Raw genomic sequence first — 22,279 nt, forward strand, 5'->3', positions numbered from 1 at the left:
ACTACGTAGTTTCTGGGATATTTACATCTCAAATAATGTCAAATTTTTGAAACACCCTGGGGCGGCACGGTGGTGTAGTGGTTAGTGCTGTCGCCTCACAGCAAGAAGGTCCGGGTTCGAGCCCCGGGGCCGGCGAGGGCCTTTCTGTGCGGAGTTTGCATGTTCTCCCCGTGTCCGCGTGGGTTTCCTCCGGGTGCTCCGGTTTCCCCCACAATCCAAAGACATGCAGGTTAGGTTAACTGGTGACTCTAAATTGACCGTAGGTGTGAATGTGAGTGTGAATGGTTGTCTGCGTCTATGTGTCAGCCCTGTGATGACCTGGCGACTTGTCCAGGGTGTACCCCGCCTTTCACCCGTAGTCAGCTGGGATAGGCTCCAGCTTGCCTGCGACCCTGTAGAACAGAATAAAGCGGCTACAGATAATGAGATGAGATGAAACACCCTGTACTTTGTGCTTTTTAATGTGAATTTAAATTGACATTACCTTTAATGACCACTAGGTTTCACTACCTACCTTCCCATAACATCAAGCTGGATAAAATCAGACTGAATTGCAAATTTCGAGTTCAGGTGCGAACTAGTCAGGTCACAAGTAACACTGACAATTGTATTTCACACTTTTTTTTGTGGGTTTAAATAGTGCTACTAAATATAATAACTTTTTAAAATAAATAAATGAACATATTTTTCTTTATAAAAGCATAATTCCTTTAAAACAGAGTTTATGAGATTTAATGTTCTGGAATTTCGGCGGTTTCGTGCTTTACTTTTAAAAACAAACTCGAGTTTACTGCCTCCAATTTCAATGACACCTTATTGTGGCAGTGTTCACTATTCTGGCTCGATCCCAATTCAGAAAAAAACCCTGTCTTACGCTCCCTTGTGTCGACGTCACGTGGGAAATACCAAAATACAAAAGCGGGGAAACGTCTCTTTTATAAACGACCGTATTAAGATAGAGTAAAGAGTTATTTACTTACTGTGATTATTTAAATCCATTAATGATGTAGGGAAATATAAATTTAAATATCTTACACGAACAGACTGGATACCATTTCACGCAAACAAACAAACAAACCTGCACACCCCTTCATCATGGACTTTCCCAGCACTGAAGCGATAAGGGAAGGGTTCAGTTAAGAGTTAGAGAGATTTAGTCAGGGCCGGTGTCTGTTAAAATATAATTGAGAAGCGTGCTGTGGTGTCACTCAATCTGAGGCAACGTTTAAGGGGAAATTATTGGTAAGTTTGTTTTATTTTGGGGTTTCGTGTCGTTTCGGTTATTGTAGAACTGCCCGAGCTCACTCTGGGGCCTGTCCGTGTTTAAAGAGGCCGAGTTTGAGTCTCAGTGAGCAGGAGGATTTTCTCTCCAGGTTCAGTAATTTTCTCCAGTCGGAGTTTGTTGTGTCCGGAAGTTGCTCCTAAAGCCGCAGGAAGTCACGCTCAGAAAAGTAAATACTGATGAGATTGAGATTGTGTTGTAACTGGATGCTGTTTATCCTCTAATGTGTAGTTTAGTAAATAAAAACGTTAAATAAATCACAACCTTTTCACTTCAGCTGGGTCCACAGCGCGCCTCACTAATACACTGCTGTTGTTATGGAAGTTACATTTTCTGAGAAATCAGAGATTATTATTATTATTACAACCCCGATTCCAAAAAAGTTTGGACAAAGTACAAATTGTAAATAAAAACGGAATGCAATAATTTACAAATCTCAAAAACTGATATTGTATTCACAATGAACATAGACAACATATCAAATGTCGAAAGTGAGACATTTTGAAATTTCATGACTACAAAAAAGGAACAGCTGAAGGACCAAATTGCAACTCATTAGGTCAATTGCCAATAGGTCATTAACATGACTGGGTATAAAAAGAGCATCTTGGAGTGGCAGCGGCTCTCAGAAGTAAAGATGGGAAGAGGATCACCAATCCCCCTAATTCTGCGCCGACAAATAGTGGAGCAATATCAGAAAGGAGTTCGACAGTGTAAAATTGCAAAGAGTTTGAACATATCATCATCTACAGTGCATAATATCATCAAAAGATTCAGAGAATCTGGAAGAATCTCTGTGCGTAAGGGTCAAGGCCGGAAAACCATACCGGGTGCCCGTGATCTTCGGGCCCTTAGACGGCACTGCATCACATACAGGCATGCTTCTGTATTGGAAATCACAAAATGGGCTCAGGAATATTTCCAGAGAACATTATCTGTGAACACAATTCACCGTGCCATCCGCCGTTGCCAGCTAAAACTCTATAGTTCAAAGAAGAAGCCGTATCTAAACATGATCCAGAAGCGCAGACGTCTTCTCTGGGCCAAGGCTCATTTAAAATGGACTGTGGCAAAGTGGGAAACTGTTCTGTGGTCAGACGAATCAAAATTTGAAGTTCTTTATGGAAATCAGGGATGCCGTGTCATTCGGACTAAAGAGGAGAAGGACGACCCAAGTTGTTATCAGCGCTCAGTTCAGAAGCCTGCATCTCTGATGGTATGCTGTTGCATTAGTGCGTGTGGCATGGGCAGCTTACACATCTGGAAAGACACCATCAATGCTGAAAAGTATATCCAGGTTCTAGAGCAACATATGCTCCCATCCAGATGACGTCTCTTTCAGGGAAGACCTTGCATTTTCCAACATGACAATGCCAAACCACATACTGCATCAATTACAGCATCATGGCTGCGTAGAAGAAGGGTCCGGGTACTGAACTGGCCAGCCTGCAGTCCAGATCTTTCACCCATAGAAAACATTTGGCGCATCATAAAACGGAAGATACGACAAAAAAGACCTAAGACAGTTGAGCAGCTAGAATCCTACATTAGACAAGAATGGGTTAACATTCCTATCCCTAAACTTGAGCAACTTGTCTCCTCAGTCCCCAGATGTTTACAGACTGTTGTAAAGAGAAAAGGGGATGTCTCACAGTGGGAAACATGGCCTTGTCCCAACTTTTTTGAGATGTGGTGTTGTCATGAAATTTAAAATCACCTAATTTTTCTCTTTAAATTATACATTTTCTCAGTTTAAACATTTGATATGTCATCTATGTTCTATTCTGAATAAAATATGGAATTTTGAAACTTCCACATCATTGCATTCCGTTTTTATTTACAATTTGTACTTTGTCCCAACTTTTTTGGAATTGGGGTTGTATTATTAATGTTTCCTCCATTTAATAACTAATCACCAAGAACCTTTATTTCCTCAGCAGGATCTGAAGACTTGTAATACCCTGTAAACATTGTCCTGCTCTCAGACCCTGTCATTTCTCCTCTCAGGGTGATGTGATGAAAAGAAAGAAAGCAAGCACAACTTTATTCATCACACACTTGTGAAATTTCCTCTCTGCATTTAACCCATCTGAAGCAGTGAACACACACACACACACACACACACATACCCAGAGCAGTGGGCAGCCATGCTAACAGCGCCTGGGGAGCAGTTGGGAGTTCGGGGCCTCGCTCAAGGGCACCTCGGCCCAAGGCCGTCCCATATTAACCTAACCGCATGTCTTTGGACTGGGGGGGGGGAACCCACGCAGACACGGGGAGAACATGCAGACTCCACACAGAAAGGCCCTCGCTGGCTGCTGGGTTCGAACCATGATGAGTGAGAACATGAATATTCACTTTTTTTCTTCCACTGTTCTTTTAATATTCGTACCACCTGTAAGACAGCATTCACTGTTTTTACTTTTATTGAATTAGATAGAACTTTATTGATCCCTTTGGGAGAGTTCCTTCAGGGAAATTAAGAAGACACCTTTCACATGCACACTTCAAGCACAGTGAAATTCATCCTCTGCATTCAACCCATCTGAAGCAGTGAACACACGCACCCACACCCAGAGCAGTGGGCAGCCACACTACAGCGTCTGGGGAGCAGTCAGGGGTCAGGTAACTTGCTCAAGGGCACCTCAGCCCAAGGCCGCCCCACATTAACCTAACTGCATGTCTTTGGACTGTGGGGGAAACCGGAGCACCCAGAGGAAACCCACACAGAATATGGGGAGAACATGCAAACTCCGCACAGAAAGGCCCTCACCGGCCGCTGGGCTTGAACCCAGAACCTTCTTGCTGTGAGGCGACAGCGCTAACCACTACACCACCGTGGCACCATGCTTAATTTGTATATTTACATATACAAATTAAGATTCCAGCAGCATCATTATAGGATAAACAGAGAGTAGAAAACAAACTTCTAGATAAATTAAATTAAGTATTTACATGTAAAAAGAATAAGATATGGGGAAGGGGGGAAGAAAGAGAAGAAGAAAAACCCAAAAAACAAAGGGGGCCAGCAGGAGAGATATTGCACATTTATATTGCACGTTGTCCAGTATTGCTTATTGTCAGGCTAGGCTACTGCTCCTTCCCGTCCTCTGTCCTCCTGTTACAGTCTGATGGCGTGAGGGCCAAAGTAATGCATCAGCCAGCTCCTGGTCAACTTCAACAGCAGCCATCTATATTTCTCAAAGGAAATCACTTGCAGCTGTCTCCAGGTTCACTTATCTAGTAGGAAGTACACTCCCTAGTGATGCGGTTATCGATCAAGAAGTGAAGTGTCGTATTGCGAAAGCTAGCGCATGCTTTGGAAGGCTTCGTTCTAATGTTTGGGATCGTAGAGGTGTTACACTTTCACCTTAGTAGAAGATTTATCAGGCAGTAGTTTTAACCACTCTGCTGTATGGCTCGGAGTCATGGACGGCTCACGCCAGACATGCTCGACGGCTCAATCACTTTCATCTCAATTGCCTACGTAAGATCCTAAACATTAAATGGCAAGACAAGATCACGGACACAGAAGTCCTAGCTCGAGCAAATCAACCATCCGTTCATACTGTCATCCAGAAGAACCAAATTAGATGGGTGGGACATGTTACAAGAATGTCTGTCTGTCTGTCTGTCTGTCTGATGAACACATTCCTAAGCAACTAATGTATGGAGAACTCACCATTCAGAAATGTTTTCGCGGAGGACAGAGAAAGGGATGCAAAGACGCACTGAAACGCTCCCTTAAAGCTTTTAACATGAATCCAAGTTTATGGGAAGTAGCAGCCAGGCCATCATGGAAAGAAGCCATCCACGAAGGAGCACAAATTGCAGAGGCAAATCGCAAGCTACATGCAGTGGAAAGAAGGCGCCTCCGCAAGCAGAGAGCTGCGGAAAACCTAGCAGCTGATCCCTGCACTTGTAGTTTATGTGGCAGATCTTTTCGAGCAAAAATTGGGCCGATTAGCCACAAGGACACACACATAGGGAGTGTGGTCATTATCGACTGCGATGGACGAACAACATGCATCACTGCTCTGTATTCTGAGTACTGAAGGTTAGCGAAGCAGCCTTGGGCCCAAAGGGTCACCGGTTCGATTCCTGGGACCGGTGAGAGAAATGTGAGGGGAGTTGAGTGAATGAACAGCACTTTCCTTTCCCTTTGTATCATGGATGAAGTGTCCTTGAGCAAGACGCCTAACCCCCAACTGCTCCCTGGGTGCTGTCGCATAGCTGCCTACTGGTGTGTGTGTGTTTCTCTGCTCCAGATGGGTTAAATGCAGAGGAGGACTTTCACTATGCTTGCATCTACATGTGAGAAATAAAAGCTTTTTCTTCTTCTCTTACTTTTCTACATCAGGGGTGTGTGTTTGTCTTTTGTTCTGTTTATTTTTTTCCCCCCTTCGGTTTATTGTCCCACATCCGTTGTGATGTACAGCGACAGCTGCAGCGTTCAGCAGCACTGTGGTGCTTTCGAGCCTCTGGTCCTGTCAGAAAGCTGTGGATCTGATTACAGTGCTGATGGAGGGAGCGCTCTGTGTTCCTCATTATTGTAGGAAGTATTCTGGCTGTTCATGCACACGGTGTCTTCACTCTTGGGCCGTTTCAGTGCTCCTCAGATCAGTGACTTTTACCCCTTTTTCACCAAATCAGTTCCAGGGCTGGTTCGGAGCCGGTGCTGGTTCACAACTCGTTCAACTTGTGAGCCAGCTGAGAACCAGTTTGCTTTTCCATCGCTCACGGTGCCACATCATTACGTCGCTGTATACGTCAGTTACGTCGCTGTATACGTCAGTTACGTCGCTACGTTTGCTTAAACCTTGGCGCGAATATCGAAGCAAAAACAATACGGAAGAAGCAGCAGCAACAACAATAATAATAATAATAATGGATGATTTCACGTTTGTACAGCTGCTGCTTCTCGTCGCTTAAAAATGGCCATCTTTCACGGTCTTGTTATTGTTGTTGGTCTTAACAACTCCGTTGACGTAAGCGGTTCTTTCCTCTGGCCCAGCAGAGAGTTGGTGCTAGCCTGGAACCGGTTTTTCTGGCCCCAGAGCCAGTTCTTTGTCAGTGGAAACAGAAAATCCGGTTCCAAACTAAGCACTGGCCCCGAACCAGCCCTGGAACTGCTTTGGTGGAAAAGGGGCAAGTGTGTGTGTGTGTGTGTGTGTGTGTGAGAGAGAGAGAGAAAACACAGCAAATGATCTCAGACCCTATCAGCATTGAGGGTGTGAATGTTTATTTTATACTTTAGTAAATGAAAGTCATCTCAGTCTACTTTATGGATAAAGAACTTGCAGGTGGTTGTGTATATACACTAGATGGTCAAAAGTTTGTGGACACTTGATCGTCAGTCTTCGGAGCTTGTTGAACATCCCATTCTAGATTTATTCTCCTCTTTGCTGATAATCTCCACTCTTCTGCCAAATCTTTCTGCTAGATTTTGGAGCGTGGCTGTGGAGGTTTATGTTCATTCAGCCACAAGAGATGGTGCAGTGAGCGTTCCAGGTCAGATTTAACATGAGCTGTAGATGCTATGTGGCCACCTGACCATCACACTATGTGCTTGTTGAACATCCCATTCTAAAGTTAGTCCCCCCCCCCTTTTTTTTTTTCTGTTGTAATAACCTTCACTCCTCTGCCAAGTCTTTCCACTAGATTTTGCAGCGTGGCTGTGGGGATTTGTGTTCGTTTAGCTATAAGAGCATTAGTGAGATCGAATACTGATGTTAGTGAGGAGGTTTGGGGTGCAGTCGGTGTTCCTGTTCATCTCAAAGGTGTTCAATGGGGTTGAGGTCAGGGATCTGTGCAGGATGCTCGAGTTCTTCCACTCCATCCTTGGCAAACCATCTCTCCATGGAGTTCATTTTGTACACATCATGCTGGAACAGGTTTGGCCCTGCTTACACCTGGTGTTAACATCTGTCTCGAGATCCAATCACAAGGAGGCACCTGAAAGGCGTCGCCATTTGCATCATGAATACATCTTTAATGAGAACTTGTGATCGGATTTCGTACGTCATTTTTGCTGGAGGAAGGCTGTCTCACTTTTTTCCCTCCCACTGCATTTATTTTCAGACAGAAATATCCTGCAGATCATATCTTGTATACCTGTACAAGCTGTTTCAAAGCTTTTCATCACAAGGTCTGCGAACAAACCTTACAAATAAACGGGAGATGAAATGAGTAAAGAAGCTGCTACAAGCTGCTGTTTTTATAGCGTTAGCTTCGGAGGTCGGGAGAGCTCAACTGTCTCGTATTAAATAGGCATGTAACAATTCACCTGATTTCACCATATTGGGTCCACTATACTTTTGGAAAAATTTTATTACTGAAAAAAATGCAACAGTTTCCTATTCTTTATCAATTTAAATATTTTTTTTTTTGTTAAATTAAAAAAAAAACTTTTTCATTTTGTAATAACCAGTAATTTACCCACATTTGTAAAGGTTGGAGTAAAATATAATGGCCTGTTAACTAAAATATTACTCTTAAGATGAAGAAAAATTTAATAGCAAGTCTTTTAAACTTTTATGAACACTTGTACTGCCTCCATTTTTAGCTATTGCTCTGTCTGTAAATATTTTCGTTTCCATAGCATAACTCAAACTATTACGAACTCTTTTTTTCATGAAACCTCACAGTTAAGTGACTAGGAGTTGTCCCTTTTGACATTTTGGGATTTTTTTTTTTTTTCCTCTCTCTGTATTTCCATGGCAACCAATTCAACTTAGGAAAATTTGGAGTGGGGTTTCATGTGGGGGGCCAGGGGGATACGTCATCTCCTGATGACTCCTGTCGTCTTTTCTTTAGCTTTCAGCAGCCTGTAAAAAGAGAGCTGGGATTTCATGTTAAATCTGTTTGTATAATCAATGACACAACAGCTCTTTCCCATTTTAGAGCCGTTTTATTTTATTTTTTTTCACAACTTTAGAGCTGTTACACTTCCACCCAGGGTGAAGTCACGTTCATTCCTGCTGTTGTAGGTTATCGCAGGGCTCGAAATTCGCGGTGGTCTGGTCGCCCGAGGCGACTTAATTTGTCATTTGACGGGTAATTCCTGTCACTAGGCAGCCCGGCTGGCTAGTTGAAAATAAATATATATGAAGCGAAGATTCAGACTAGGGCTGTGCGTTATATCGAATATACTCGATATATCTCTGAAAATTCTGTGTGAAATACATAAAATTATTATATCGTAACTATCCAGTATTTTTATGGTCATCTGCCGACTTGCGTTTGTTTCGTGTTTGTTGCGTTTATTTAAAACCTTTTTCCAGTGGCTTTCTCCCTGTCCCTCAGGCAGTAACACGAGAGGCTGCCTAAGGGTTAAAAAAAAAAAAATAACGTCACACACTCGCCAACCAATCCCGGGCGGCATCTCGGTGCTGAAAGGAACTTGCGGGAAGATTTCCTCGTTCCGGTTTACAGCGCTGACTCAGTTCGTGCAATCGCTGGTGCTGCATAGGCTACCGTGTCAGCTCAGTCAATTTCAGCGACAAATTAAAAATGGAAGCGGATGAATTGGTTCCTAAAAGAACTAGTAAGTGGTCAGTCATCCGGCATTTTTTTGGATATCGTGAGGAGGACGTGGAACAGCAAATGCCAGTTTGTAAAGTGTGCAAAAAAACAGTATCAAAATACTCGGGTCTTGAAATAAATGCACATTAGTCATGAACAATGGTAACTGCTCTCTTCTCTCTTTTGTGTTAGTTTTGACAGAAGTAAAATTCATACATGAAGAACAAATTTTGGCGAGTTGATTTTCTGTTTGGCTAGTTACTTTGGAAGGTAACTAGTCCGGCTGGCTGGTGAAAAAAATATATGAATTTCGAGCCCTGTTATCATGCCCTCTACTGTCTAAATGACACAACTACAGCTAGGAAACACTAAAGGATTATGGAGCCTGATGGTAATCGCAATCTTTTGTATTTCATCGATTTGAATCGTCATAAACTTGTATTGCAATTGATCATCGTGTGATGTCGTTGCATGTCTAGTAGTAAATATATATTTTCTAGCTAGGGAAATGTTACTGTCTGGAGGCATTTTGATGCTTTTGCATTCACACTACAAACATGTCATATGGGACCCAGACCACCTTCAAACTTGTGTTTGAGTGATCAGATCACACCGGACACATTGGATCCTGTTCACAGCTGTACTTGGCACTGACCACTTTCCCAGGAAGGGGAACTGTAAAGCTGCAGCATACAAATAAATCCGAGAGCGTTAATGTGCTTTGTGACTTTGTAGCAACAGCTTGGGGAACATCACACATTTATGGGTGTGATTGGTTAAATGTCCATATACTTTCGGCTATATGGTGTGCGCTTTGTATTGGTGCATCAGCATAAAAAATTCCCCCCAGAATGAGTTTGAGATTTCACTTCTGCTCTGTCGGTTTCATCCCGACCAAATAACATTGTGTAAAGCCACCATTCTGAATGACGCCCTTCATAATTTCAGTGTTGCACCGTGGTAAAGGAGTTGTGGGCCGAGATCTAATAAATAAAGCAGTGAAGTCATTTGCAGCTGGTTTCCTTTCAGGTCCACTTTCACTGGACTGAGTGGTTCATTTAAAAACGGCTATAAAATGAGCCCCAAATTGGCCCGCTGTAAAATTTACACATCAGTTCCATTTGAATTATTTGACAAACTTTTTTTTTTTCTCTGCTTGTGAGAGTAGCTGTAAAAGGAGCCGATGGCGATACTGATGAAAGCGTGGAGGAGAAACAAGAGGTTGCAGAAAGTTAGCAGCATGTAAAATAATTTAACGCACTCCACTGTTCACTGCGGTGTATCTGTAACAATGAAAACAGGATGCTCTTGGTTAGTCTTATACGCACCTTTTTTTTTTTCTCCCACACACTCTTTCTCTCTCTCTCGCCGCCTCAGGCTGTAGGCTCTGAGGCTTTAATGATTTAATGAATAAACAGTTTGTTTAACATGATCAGATTTGTGGTTTTTAGACTGAAATATCTCAACACTTTGATGAATCAGATTTGAACCACATCAATATGGATGATTTGATTTCAAGGAACTTTTCAGATCCCTGAATAAATGCGGGTGATTGTTGGTGCTTATGAGCGAGTCAGATTGAAACTTCTCCTTTACTAAATCAAAAGCAGATGTGTGCTAGTTTGTTTACGCTTAAGTTTAAATTTTTTTATATTTGTAAATATAAAATGTAAATATAAACTAATTTTTGACAGTTTGAATCAATGAAATAAATGAATCGTAAGCACCAATATAAACTCATTTTAAAATGAGTTGATTTTTGCGCAATATTAAAAAAAAAATTTAATTAAATAATTTTATTGCCAAAAAAAGTGGGGTTTTCCCCCTGTTCTTTTTCAACTTGTATATTCCTTTTGTTTCACTTTCAAAATAACTAACAATTACTATTACCAGGTAATGGGTAAATAGCTTATCAACTAAAATATTCATTTTATTAAAAATGGAAAAAGGTTAAACTTTTTTTTTTTAATGAACATTTGCACTTTCTCCATTTGCTTCTCTTGATCTTTCAGCAGTCTGTAAAAAGAGAGCTTCGGTTTCTTGTTAAATCTATTTGTACAATCATGCAACAGCTCTTTCCCATTTCCGAGCCGTTTGTGTCTTGTGCCGTTAGAGCTGTGTTACTTCCACCTAGGATGAAGTCGTGTATTCCTGCTATTGTATGTTACGGCACCCTCTGCTGTCTAAACAGCACAACTACAGCTGGGAAGAACTAGATGACGCAGCCTGATAATCGTGATTTCATTTATTTCATCGATTTGAATTGTCAAATTTGTGTTGCGATGCATCATTGCATGCCTATTTACAAAGCAAATCACTTTTGCAAAGTACTTTAGTATTCAGGCAACATGAACGTTTCTGTGGGGTTTTATTTGTAGTGATGGACAACAATAAGTCATATCCACAACTTTCCTGAACTCTGACCTTTCCCATGATTCACTGCTGCATCATAGCCGAAGCTGGGATCTTTCCCCATCTTTCCGCTCCACTGTGCTGATGTTTGTAGATGACACTAACTGCTAGTTAGGTAGGATCAGAGATGGCTAAAAGATGGTTACACGGGTCCAATTTTCTGACATGCTCTGGGGATAATATGATCAAAGTGCCCCATCCGTCTACCCTCTCGGAATGGATGGACGATATGAAGTTGCGGCCTGACGTCAGCTACGTTTAACATTGCCAGTTATTTTATTCTTAGTGAGAGCGTTGATGGCAAGGAGCTTATGTCCGCTTATTGTTAGTCGCTTTGAATGTCTGTGAAGGTTCTCAGTCATCCAGGTCATAGTAAACCGTAGGTGTTAATGAAGGCAACTGGATTTCCTTGAAGATGTTTCACCTCTCATCCGAAAGGCTCCTTCAGTTCTGTCTGACTAGTGAGGAGTTCCAGGTATTTATTCTCTAGTGGACCAAAAGCAACCCGAAGGAGAATTGTTGAGGTCACATGGGTTGTTGAGTCATTCTCTAGGTGTTGGGGTCACTGGGGGCCGGGTGTGAACGGCGTTGGCAGCCTAGATGGTCGTTAGGGTGATCTGTGGGTTGTTGGCTCTCTCTGCCATCATGCGAGTCATTGGAGTCAGCAGAGTCTTGGTGTGGATGTGTATTCAGCTTTCTGGGAAGTGTGCCAAGGACTGCATTGTATGTGGCTGATAAGTGGTGTCTCAGACCACCTTCTCTGTTCAGCGATGGTCGTTCCAGGTTGACGAAGATGGCTTCGTGACCCACAGATCACCCTAACGTCTCTCTAGGCTGCTAACACCATTCATACCCGGCCTCCAGTGACCCTAAGACCTACAGGATGACTCAACAGCTCTCCTTAGGGTTGCTTTTGGTCCACTAGAGGCTAAATACCTGGTACTTCCTACTAGTCAGACGGAACTGAAGAAGCCTTTCGGATGAGAGGTGAAACGTCTTCAAGAATTTCAAGCAAGTCCAGTTGCCGCCTTTAGCACCAACAGTCGCCTTGAATAAAACCATCAGCTAAGTGACTGTTTGAATAATGTAAAATATCTAAACAATTACATAGGATTAATGTTGTTGATTCAGGTCCAAAATGCAGTGGTTAGTGGAAAGACAGGAATCGCATGTACAGATGAGCAGTGTATGGTGCTGGATAACATGTCTTGCGAGTCTGTTTGTGCTCCAAGCAGATTCCTTTCATAAAGTCTTTAAGCTTTCACAACTTGTTTGTGCACCTGACAATGGCACACGTTGATACAGAAAAAGACATAATGAAGAAAATGATGACTCGAAAGACTTTTTTTTTTTTTTTTCCTGTATCAAAAACCATGCAAATCAATGTGTATTTTTCTCTGTATGAGACTAAATAAATAAATACATTGCTACTAATGGAGGTTTAATATTGTAAACAAAATGTACTACAGGTTCATCATATCTTAAAGAAATAAGTGTATAAATTGATTGCATAAAGAGTGTCTGACCTGGGGAAAGATTGTTTGAAACCTAATGAGCTCTGTAGCAGGGTCTGAGGCACCATTTGAACTGGAATAGAGCTCCAAAGTTGGCTAAAGTGCCCATCTTCTGCAACCTCTTTCTCAGATACTGCAGATCCCAGCGGTTGTCATTTGAATGTTACTTGAAAAGCTCTTTTATAACATGCTCGTTTGCCAAACATAATAAAATTCCTACGAAGCGAATCAGACATGCCTGTGATGGTCAAATATTCGCACTGCAACACATCATGTGACGACTGTTACACCCTTAATAAAGTGGTGTCCCTTTTAATTAAAACAAATGTAATTGTTGGTAAATTACTGTGCTGGAGGACTGCTGAAAATGGTGTTGCATCACAGTACGTTGCCGCTTATTTTCCCATGCTTTGTGTTTTTGTTCCTTTATTTATTTATATATAGTGTGTGTGTGTGTATATAATATAAATAAAATAAATGAAGGCTGAAATCACACAAACCAAGTTCTAATGAAGGAAAACTACAACCTGCATTGAAAACACAACCTCCTTTCGCGGCCTAGCCACAAGTCGTAAAGCGCTGACACAGATGCACTGTGAACACAGCAGTGAGTCTTTTGTGTGACTTTAAAAAGTGCATAGGAAGGGTTTGAGGGTGTGATGACGATGTATGACCTGTCGTTATAACTTCAAAGTTTTTTCAGAGTAGAGGAAAATTTGATCTAGGGGTAAAAAAATATTTTCTTCCTCCTTTCAAATTTCTCAAGATTATGTTCAAGACCAAAATAAATTCTGTTGCTTTTGGAAATTTTCGCAACATTTCCTTTCGAGAATTTTTTTTTTTTTTGAATAAAGATTCGCAGAGAAGCGCACACTGAGCAGTGTGAATTGTGCACATTTTGGTGCAGTACAGAATGGGGGGGGGGGGGGGGGAGTCTGATTTGTTTTCTCTCATTCTCAACACTTCCTGTTCACATTTCACTTTTCAGATCCACATCCTGTGTATCAGAGAGAGAGGGTTACATGTTTTGTTTGAAAGTACGTTATGAGAAGTACCTCGGTGATACTCGAGCACAGGTTCACATGTTAGGTGTGTGTGTGTGTGTGAAAGAGAGAGAGATCTGCTGTGAGCGAGGTGAAGTTACTGTATTTTCAGATGCCCCTTTTCCACCAAAGCAGTTCCAGGGCTGGTTCGGGGCCAGTGCTTAGTTTGGAACCAGGTTTTCTGTTTCCACTGACAAAGAACTGGCTCTAGGGCCAGAAAAACCGGTTCCAGGCTAGCACCAACTCTCTGCTGGGCCAGAGGAAAGAACCGCTTATCTCAATGGGGCGGAGTTGTTAAGACCAACAACAATAACAAGACCGTGAAAGATCGCCATTTTTAAGCAACAAGAAGCAGCAGCTGTACAAACGTGAAGTCATTTATTATTGTTGTTGCTGCTGCTGTTTCTTCCGTGTTTTTGCTTCGATATTCGTGCCAAGGTTTATGCAAACTTAGTGACATAACTGACGTATACAGCGACGTAATGATGTGTCTTCCCTTAGCACCGCGAGCTATGGAAAAGCAAACTGGTTCTCAGCTGGCTCGCAAGTTGAACGAGTTGTGAACCAGCACCAGCACTGGCCCCGAACCAGCCCTGGAACTGATTTGGTGGAAAAGGGGTAAGAGCTGACTCGTGATTTGAAACTGCAGCCGTGACCTGTTTCTTTCAGCAGCTGCTGGAACGCTGAAATTTCTCATGTTTTTATATCCATGGTAACAGTTGGTGATGCCAGGAATTATGTTCCTGCTGCACGCACGGACACTGTGTTAAAGTCGAGTTTAATAAGAGGCTAAGCATGGAACTAAATATAATCTTAATGTTGGTGTTAGTGACTCTTTGATGAATCGGGCAGGTTAAACTAAATATTCAGAGAGCTTCAACTATTTTAAAGGTGCAGTTGTGGACTTATTTATTTTCTTGTACTGAAGTGTCCTTGTTAACACTATCCCTCACTGACCTTGTCAAGAGAGATCTTTATATTTTTATCCCCCGCTGCCCGAAAGGCCCGAGGTGGGGATTATGTCGTGGCGACATCCATCTGTCCCAGGAAGGGTACTCGCCTTCTGAAATCAACTCCTCTCACAATTTGTGGAGGAATTTCACGAAACTTGACAGGATTCTTTGCTATATGAGTGATTCTACGCTTATGGGTACTGAAATGGGGACATGAACTTTATTTTTAAAAATTCACCTAAAACCATTTCTTTTTTTACCATCAGGTCACAAAACATGTAATCTTTAATGAATGATATGTTAAAAGATAACTTTAATTTTCTGAGATGTAATAAAAACATATTTTTATGTCAAAGTCAAGCCTATGAGTTCCAAAATGATGTCTGTTACATTACTTCTGTTACGATTGTCCATCTCGCGTCTATTACAAATTAATTACAATCTAGCTATATACCATGTTAATCTTATTGAAAGAATGTGCATGTTTATTCTACTACACATGTTTATTAATTATATTTGCTAAAACATCACCTTCCTATGTTTCAAAAAGTAATTCTACATTGTTAAAATTGAGAATATATGTGTCCACAGCGCTTCTGTTACGCTCTGACTTTGGCATATAAATATGTTTTTATTACATCTCAGAAAATTAAAGTTATCTTTTAACATATCATTCATTAAAGATTACATGTTTTGTGACCTGATGGTAAAAAAAAGAAATGGTTTTAGGTGAATTTTTAAAAATAAGTTCATGTCCCCATTTCAGTACCCATAAGCGTGGAATCACTCATATGTCAGTAATACACACGCACTGCGATTTCGTTCAGTTCAGTCGCATTTCACCAGAGTCGTGGCCCTTGATTACCAAACTTGTACTTTGACAATTTCATGAGGGTGTATTAAGCACTTATAGCATAGATATATAGTTGTCAGCGGGGGATATTGTGCTCTCCGAGCACTCTTATTAAATGTCTCGTTAAATCGTCACCTTGAGTTAAGTGTGCGACATCCTGAGGTAGATTAACGGTTAAAATTCTGTATTAGTGGCTATGAAGGAAAAAAGTCCTACAGCTGCTGGGAAGCCCACCGCCATGTTCTTGAACTAAGGCCCTAATCCCCCCCCCCCTTTTTTTCATAAATATAAATGTAGTCTCTCCATGTACATTAAAACTACTGTAAGTCCGACCAAAGAAGCGTAACTGAAGATGTGAGGCCACTGATCTCCCGAAGAGATTTTCTTGATTTATTTAATGGAGAGGAACAGAAGCAGCAGTCAGTTAGAGGCTGATATTGTGGCAGGCCTAACAGTGATGTCTCAGATGGGGCTTGCTGATCAGTGAAGACCCTCTGTCTTCTCCTCGACCCTGAGACACGGCGCTTTTTGTGTGGCGCTGCTTTTGAGATGCGTCGACTTCACAATACAGAAGTGGCATTCAGAGCAGCGGCGATTCATAGGAGGAATTGTGTTCTCCCGACTCCTACACGTTTTTACAACTAGCCATGGAGACCCCTTCTGAATACCAACCCACCACCAGCAGCAGCACCCGGTCCCACCCCGAAGCCTTGTTGATGTCCGACTCCTTTAATTCCACGCCTTATTAAAGAAAACAGTACTTCTAATTAAACTAAAGGCGGAAGTTGTGGATTTTAATGAACTCCACCATTTGGTTTTGTTTAGCGCTTGCTGATTTTGCGTGTCAATGTGTCGGTCTGCCTTTGTGGCCCTGCTGTTCAGTATGTGCGAGTCTGATCCACTTCAGTGCTGTTTCAAGGACTCTGATATGGCACAAGAGGCAAGGCAGCCTTTGTGGTTTTGGACTTGTTGCCCCTTGTTTGCCCCCACCTTCAGTGGCCTTATAAGGGCAAAACTGAGCCAGCTGCTCTCAACTCGGTCCTGTTCCTTTTCTTTTAAGAGTTTTGCCCCCCACACCTCATCCAATGTTGTCTTTTTTTTTTTTTTTTTTTTCCTGACGTTTTCTAAATGTTAAGCCTTATCTACTGATTTTTCTTATTTCAGAAATGAATATATAAACTAGAGCTGGCACGATACCAAACCTTTCAGTGTCCAATGATACTGATACCATTTGATATTTTCTTTGAAAACTACTAAGCTTTAAAATGTACTTCACATTTTAAACTTTTTTTTTTAAAACATATAAATGGGTTATAATCAAGTATCTTTAAATCAGAATCAGAAGCACTTTATTGCCAGGTATGTTACACACACGAGGAATTTGACTCCGGTTCGACTTAGCTTTCATAGTACAGAAGTACGAGAGAGCGAAGTCCCGTGGCAGCCGTCTGCGGCGCCATCTTGGATCTAAATGGAAACATTTCCACTTCCAAATGGGGCTGGGTGATGTGGCTGAAAATATCACAATACGTTTCATATTAGTCAATATGGATGATTATTTTATCCACATTCACTGGAGATGAGCAGTCGTGCACTCTGGCTACCCTGTTACTAGGCTATCCGCTCATCCCGTGAGTAGAGAAAAACAATGGTGGAGCATTTTGCTGAACGTTTTGAGGACGAAATGAAAACTCGACTCAAAAACAAAATCCCCAAAAATAAAAAAAAAAGCAACAAAATATGGAATAAAGGTCTTTTATAATAGTAATAATTCAATTTATATAGCGCCTTTCACAAACCCAAGGATGCTTTACACAGGAGTTACACGCACAAAAAAAGAAAAAGCCACACTAGGAAGATGGAAAGATAATATATTTTTTGTGTGTATTATTATTATTATTTATTTTTTAAAGAATTGCACAAATTGCTACTGTCATCTCGCCGGTTTGTTTATATTCTAAGCGGAAATGATTTTGCTGAAGGTTTTGTGTAAAGATTTTATCTATTGGATCTGCTAAAAATTGAGTAAAAATGCTCCCTTTCTCAAAATCCAGTGAATGTAGATAGAATAGCAGTTATTCTACTCGATCTTGTCATACGTGGCTTATAGCCAGCTCAGCACTACGCGCCTCGTCAGCTATCAGCTCATGTACGACTCAGTTTTGTGGAATAACTGTTAAATATAAGGATGTCAATAAATAGACAAAATCCACTGACGTACCCGGACATTTTAAGAAAGTGCATACACTTTGCTCGAGTTTAAAAATTACAAATCCCTAGAAGCTCATGAACAGTTTTACAGTGGCTGGGTACAAGATCGGCAAATTCATAAACTGTATTGTGCCTTCATCAGGACCCCATCACTGAAACACGCATTAAATTCTTTAAATTTAAAGAACCATAAAGCAATCACCAAACATGCACGTTAAAGCAGCAGCCGAAGCGGCATCTAGTGGGCCGCGAACCCCCCCAAGTTAAAGCAAAATTTTACTCTTAGTAGGGTACAATTGCTGGGTTGCATCCGACGTGTCCGCCGCCTCATTAAACTATGGTCACACTACAGCTCGCGATGCTTTGCGATGGGTTATCGATGGAAAAAAATGAGGCATTTTGGTGGTGATATACACGTGAGCTAAAAGTTGTGGTCGCACAGTAGGTGAACACTTGACTGTCGCACCTTTTGTGCGCTTGAGTCTGACGCCGCTCGAGCGGCCGTGCACGCGCTTGGGTCCCCAGTCGTTATGGGAAACACCTGACGCTGATATGAGCGCAATCAGCACACACAGATATGGAAGCTGTTTTCACAGAGGCTTTGCGAAGTATTTCTCGTTCTCACGGTCACATTTGTGTCTAGCCATGTTTATAATGCGGTTTTAAATACTGTGTTTTTGCTTTTGTAAAAAATCACTTGGAAGATGCTCTGGACACTTACAGTAACGCATTTATGGCTGAGAACTACAGTCAACTTGCTAACTTTAGGATTGCAGTTGTCATGAACAGTTTTGCACTCAAGTTTCCATCAATGAACAGTTTATAACATCAACAAAATGGACTTTGTGTTAACTATAATGAATTTCCTGGTTAGTTTTATACTTTGACTGTGTAGGACACAGTTATAGACGCGAGTTATTTATCATCACGCTATCTGTTATCACCCAAATGAGGATGGGTTCCCTTTTGAGTCCGGTTCCTCTCGAAGTTTCTTCATGTTGTCTGAGGGAGTTTTTTCCTTGCCACCGTCGCCTCAGGCTTTTTCAACAGGGATAAACTTAAGGATAAAATTAGATCATGTTTAAAGTCTTTAATTCTCTGTAAAGCTGCGGTGCGACAATGTCTATTGTTAAAAGCGCTACAAAAATAAATTTAAATATCACGCCTGTTAATAAACACTCTTCCTGCACTTGGATCCATCTACCGCCGTCTATCTTGTAGTGTCCTGATCCCCAGATCTTTAACCCAGTCACATATAAAAAGTTGTAGGCCTCCATGCTCTTCCAGGTTTTCGTCCGTGTAGAATGTTTGCAGCACCAGGTAGTTTGAGATGTCGGGGGAAACTCAACGGATGGATAATTTTCCAACTCGTAGGAAAAATCCTTCTTTGTTAGCGTGTAAGGATCTAATCCCATTGAGTGGTTTCTGTATTCACTTCTTTTGAGTGTACTTCTTGGTTTTAAGAACTTGCTTGTTTGCTGTACACAAACATGGCAATAAGTTCTTGTGTTAACTGACCAGACTCCACTTTTGGATCATTAATCCCTTTTGACTGAGAATGCCCTGCATGCATGGCTTTTATATTGGCTTCTGGTACATCCATACAGTTTTAAACACAATACCTACAATTAAAAACAGTGTTATATTTATTTAATTACTGGGCTCCCATCTGTAACAGGGAGTGATGTTGCATCCCATTAATACACTTTACAATTGATTATTAGATTCTAATAGAATAGATGAGCCAAAATAATTGGGATTTTTTTTTTTTTTTTTTAAACCCTTTGGGATCGAGAGCTTCGCCGGTGAAGCTCGGCAGGTTTAGAATGAGTAGGTCATGTATTGAGAGAAACATCTTCGAGTTTATCATACCGTACAAGCATGATAAACATATTGACAGACTTTACATTTTCCTATGTGCCCACTGCCAAATATTATAGTTTTTAAATTGCCTAAATTAGATGAAACATAACTTGTCACCTTATTCAGTCACACCTGAGTTGGAGCGCTGAGCGTGCAATTACGCATTCATAAAAGACTGTTCACATGGTAACAGCATGATGATCACGATCACTCTTTCGGTTTCGATTGATTTCTCTCAGGGTCGCCCACTATAAACAGGATAAAACCTGTCAGACATAGTTCAGGCTATTTGGAGGTAAAACTTGTTGCGAGATGGCACACGGATTTTATGCGCTTTGGATGATTCAAAACAGTGAATCAATTCATGATTCAGTTCTTGATTTCAGGACAGCGATTCGGCTCAATCTTGAGAACTGACACACTGATGACAAACGGTGCCTCCCCTTTTTTTTTTTTTAAACTTTGACTAGATCCAGCCAAAGATCAACTTGAGCAAGTGTAAATATTTATTCTGTTTACTATGAGCAAATCGGTTGATATGCATGCACTGTAGTGCATACACAGGGAAAATGACTGAGGCCCCCCCCCCCCCCCCCCGAGTTAAAAGTATTTTCTGCAAAAATAGATAATTTTGCTCTATTTTGAGTTTAGAGAGTAAAATTGAGTTGGAGCAAAATTAGAGTGATTGTGTAACAGAGATGGTTGTGGCTCTGAACTGAGTAAAATAGTACAAGAGTTAATTTCAAGACGCACTGAAGTCAAATACCAAAATAGTCAAATACCAGATAAATGAAGGTGTTGTAAAAAGCAATTTTAGAACTGTTGGAATGTGAGCAAAACATGACCTTACTCATTGGGACTTGACCTGATGGGATTAAGAGATGGCAGTGGGAGGGGTTTTCACTCTTCTCATTGAAATGAATGGAAATTTTTACCTTTCTCATTGAATACCCCTCCCACTGCCAACCCTTTATCCCAAAACAATAGGACACACAATTTTTAAAAAAAAATTTTTATGGCCAGTTAATTGGCCAAATCAGTGGCGCAGTTGTAAGTTTTTGTGCTTGATACATTCCTAAGATTGAACAGAATCATCTCAAGTGATCAAAACGCTTCAACACGATGGATAAGGTCATGTTTATTTTCACACATTCCAACACCGTTCTAAAACTGCTTTTTACAACATTTTTTTTTAAAAAAGTAGTCATGAAGTACGTACTACATGGATATCATTATAGCTGAACTTGTGCTGAATACAAAAAAGTAATTGGCGTTAAAGCAGCTTGTGGTTATTGATTTTAAAAATTGAGTAAACATCAGAAGGGATTAAATGACTCCATGTTTTTCTGAGACCTTTAAAATAAGCTACACAAATCAAGAGCGTTCTCATTCCACATCACATTCTGTTCAAAATGAAGTCCAGATATTATTAGAAAGTGTGTTGAACCTCTTCCATATAATTTGTTGTTACCTTTCTTGTCAATTTTTGCGGCTTTGAAGGAGAAGGCAAGTTCAATTTCATGCCCACTTAATTTTCCTTGTTTCCAGAGCTTTCTTCCCTGCTGGGAGCTCAGTGCTTTGTCGTAAATGGGCATGTAGTTTGACGTGCAAGCCAAAAACTTCAGACTGATTGGCTGCTGCTGTTAGATCTATCCATATCGGGTCAAAAACGTCAAGAGCTTTTCATCGTTATCAATGTAAATTTTATTACGATGCCATTTAGAGATCATTTTGTCACCCAGCTATTTATTTATTGAGGTAGGTAGGTATTGTCCCTGATACCAAAACTAAGGTATCCTCTTTAATATAAACGTAAACTACAGGTCACAGTTTGACAGTTTATAAGTGACTTGTGGTGGGATTGAATTTATTCATATGCATTACTGAAGGATTTCACTCACACCATGCATAAGAGACTCGCTCTCTTTCACCAGCACCCTTGAGTCATCATTTAGCTATTTTTAACTTCATTATTTATGGAGTTTTGTGGGTGTGGCAAAATCTATGTGCCATAAATATGTTTGGTAATTTAAGTGATTGCAATTCATCAGTGTACACATCAGTTGGAAATCGGTATTATTGGAACATTTTTATAAAACTCATGGTTCAGTTTAGCCCCCAAAAAAGCGCAACTTTTATTAACCAATGGATAAATTGGACCCATTACAATCGTCTCTACAGGCCCTTACGCTGCTCCGATGTTCAGCAGCAATGAGCCCTGATACACTTGCTGAAGAAAATCCACTCATTTTATAGAAAACCCAACAAAAGGAAGTCTCTAGCAAAATGTTGTACGGTGTGTATGTGTGTGGGGGGGTAGATTACTTAAATTCTTCACTGTGCTCGAGGACATTCCCAGAAGTGTTGTTGGGTCTCCTGCTGTGAGAAGTCACTGTAAATGACTTTTGCATTTATTTATTTAAATGCAGTGTTGAAAGCAGAAGTCTGAGATTTTGGTGCCCGATATAAGAGTGGTTTGTTTGTTTCTTATTGTGTAATCCATCTTTAGTTGGATATGACTTCTGAAATGGGTGTTTCCATCTATATCCATCCGTCATGTTTATTTGGGTGGGAATCACTGTGAACGTGGCAATATTTCAGTGTGACTCGTCAGATGTAGGTCT

At 41.0% G+C, this 22,279-nt stretch overlaps 1 protein-coding gene across 1 annotated transcript in view; it reads left to right on the top strand.

The window, feature by feature from the left end:
• Window positions 1–1,123: 1,123 nt before the first annotated feature.
• Window positions 1,124–22,279, top strand: part of fam49a (family with sequence similarity 49 member A) — a 92,881-nt gene continuing 71,725 nt past the window's right edge. Inside the window, exon 1 of the mRNA XM_060917464.1 lies at window positions 1,124–1,242. The gene's annotated coding sequence lies outside the window, so the exon portion shown is untranslated. The remainder of the gene's footprint in view (window positions 1,243–22,279) is intronic.

Source organism: Neoarius graeffei, chromosome 3, assembly GCF_027579695.1.
Source record: "Neoarius graeffei isolate fNeoGra1 chromosome 3, fNeoGra1.pri, whole genome shotgun sequence".
In the NCBI taxonomy this organism is placed as follows: Eukaryota; Metazoa; Chordata; class Actinopteri; order Siluriformes; family Ariidae; genus Neoarius; species Neoarius graeffei.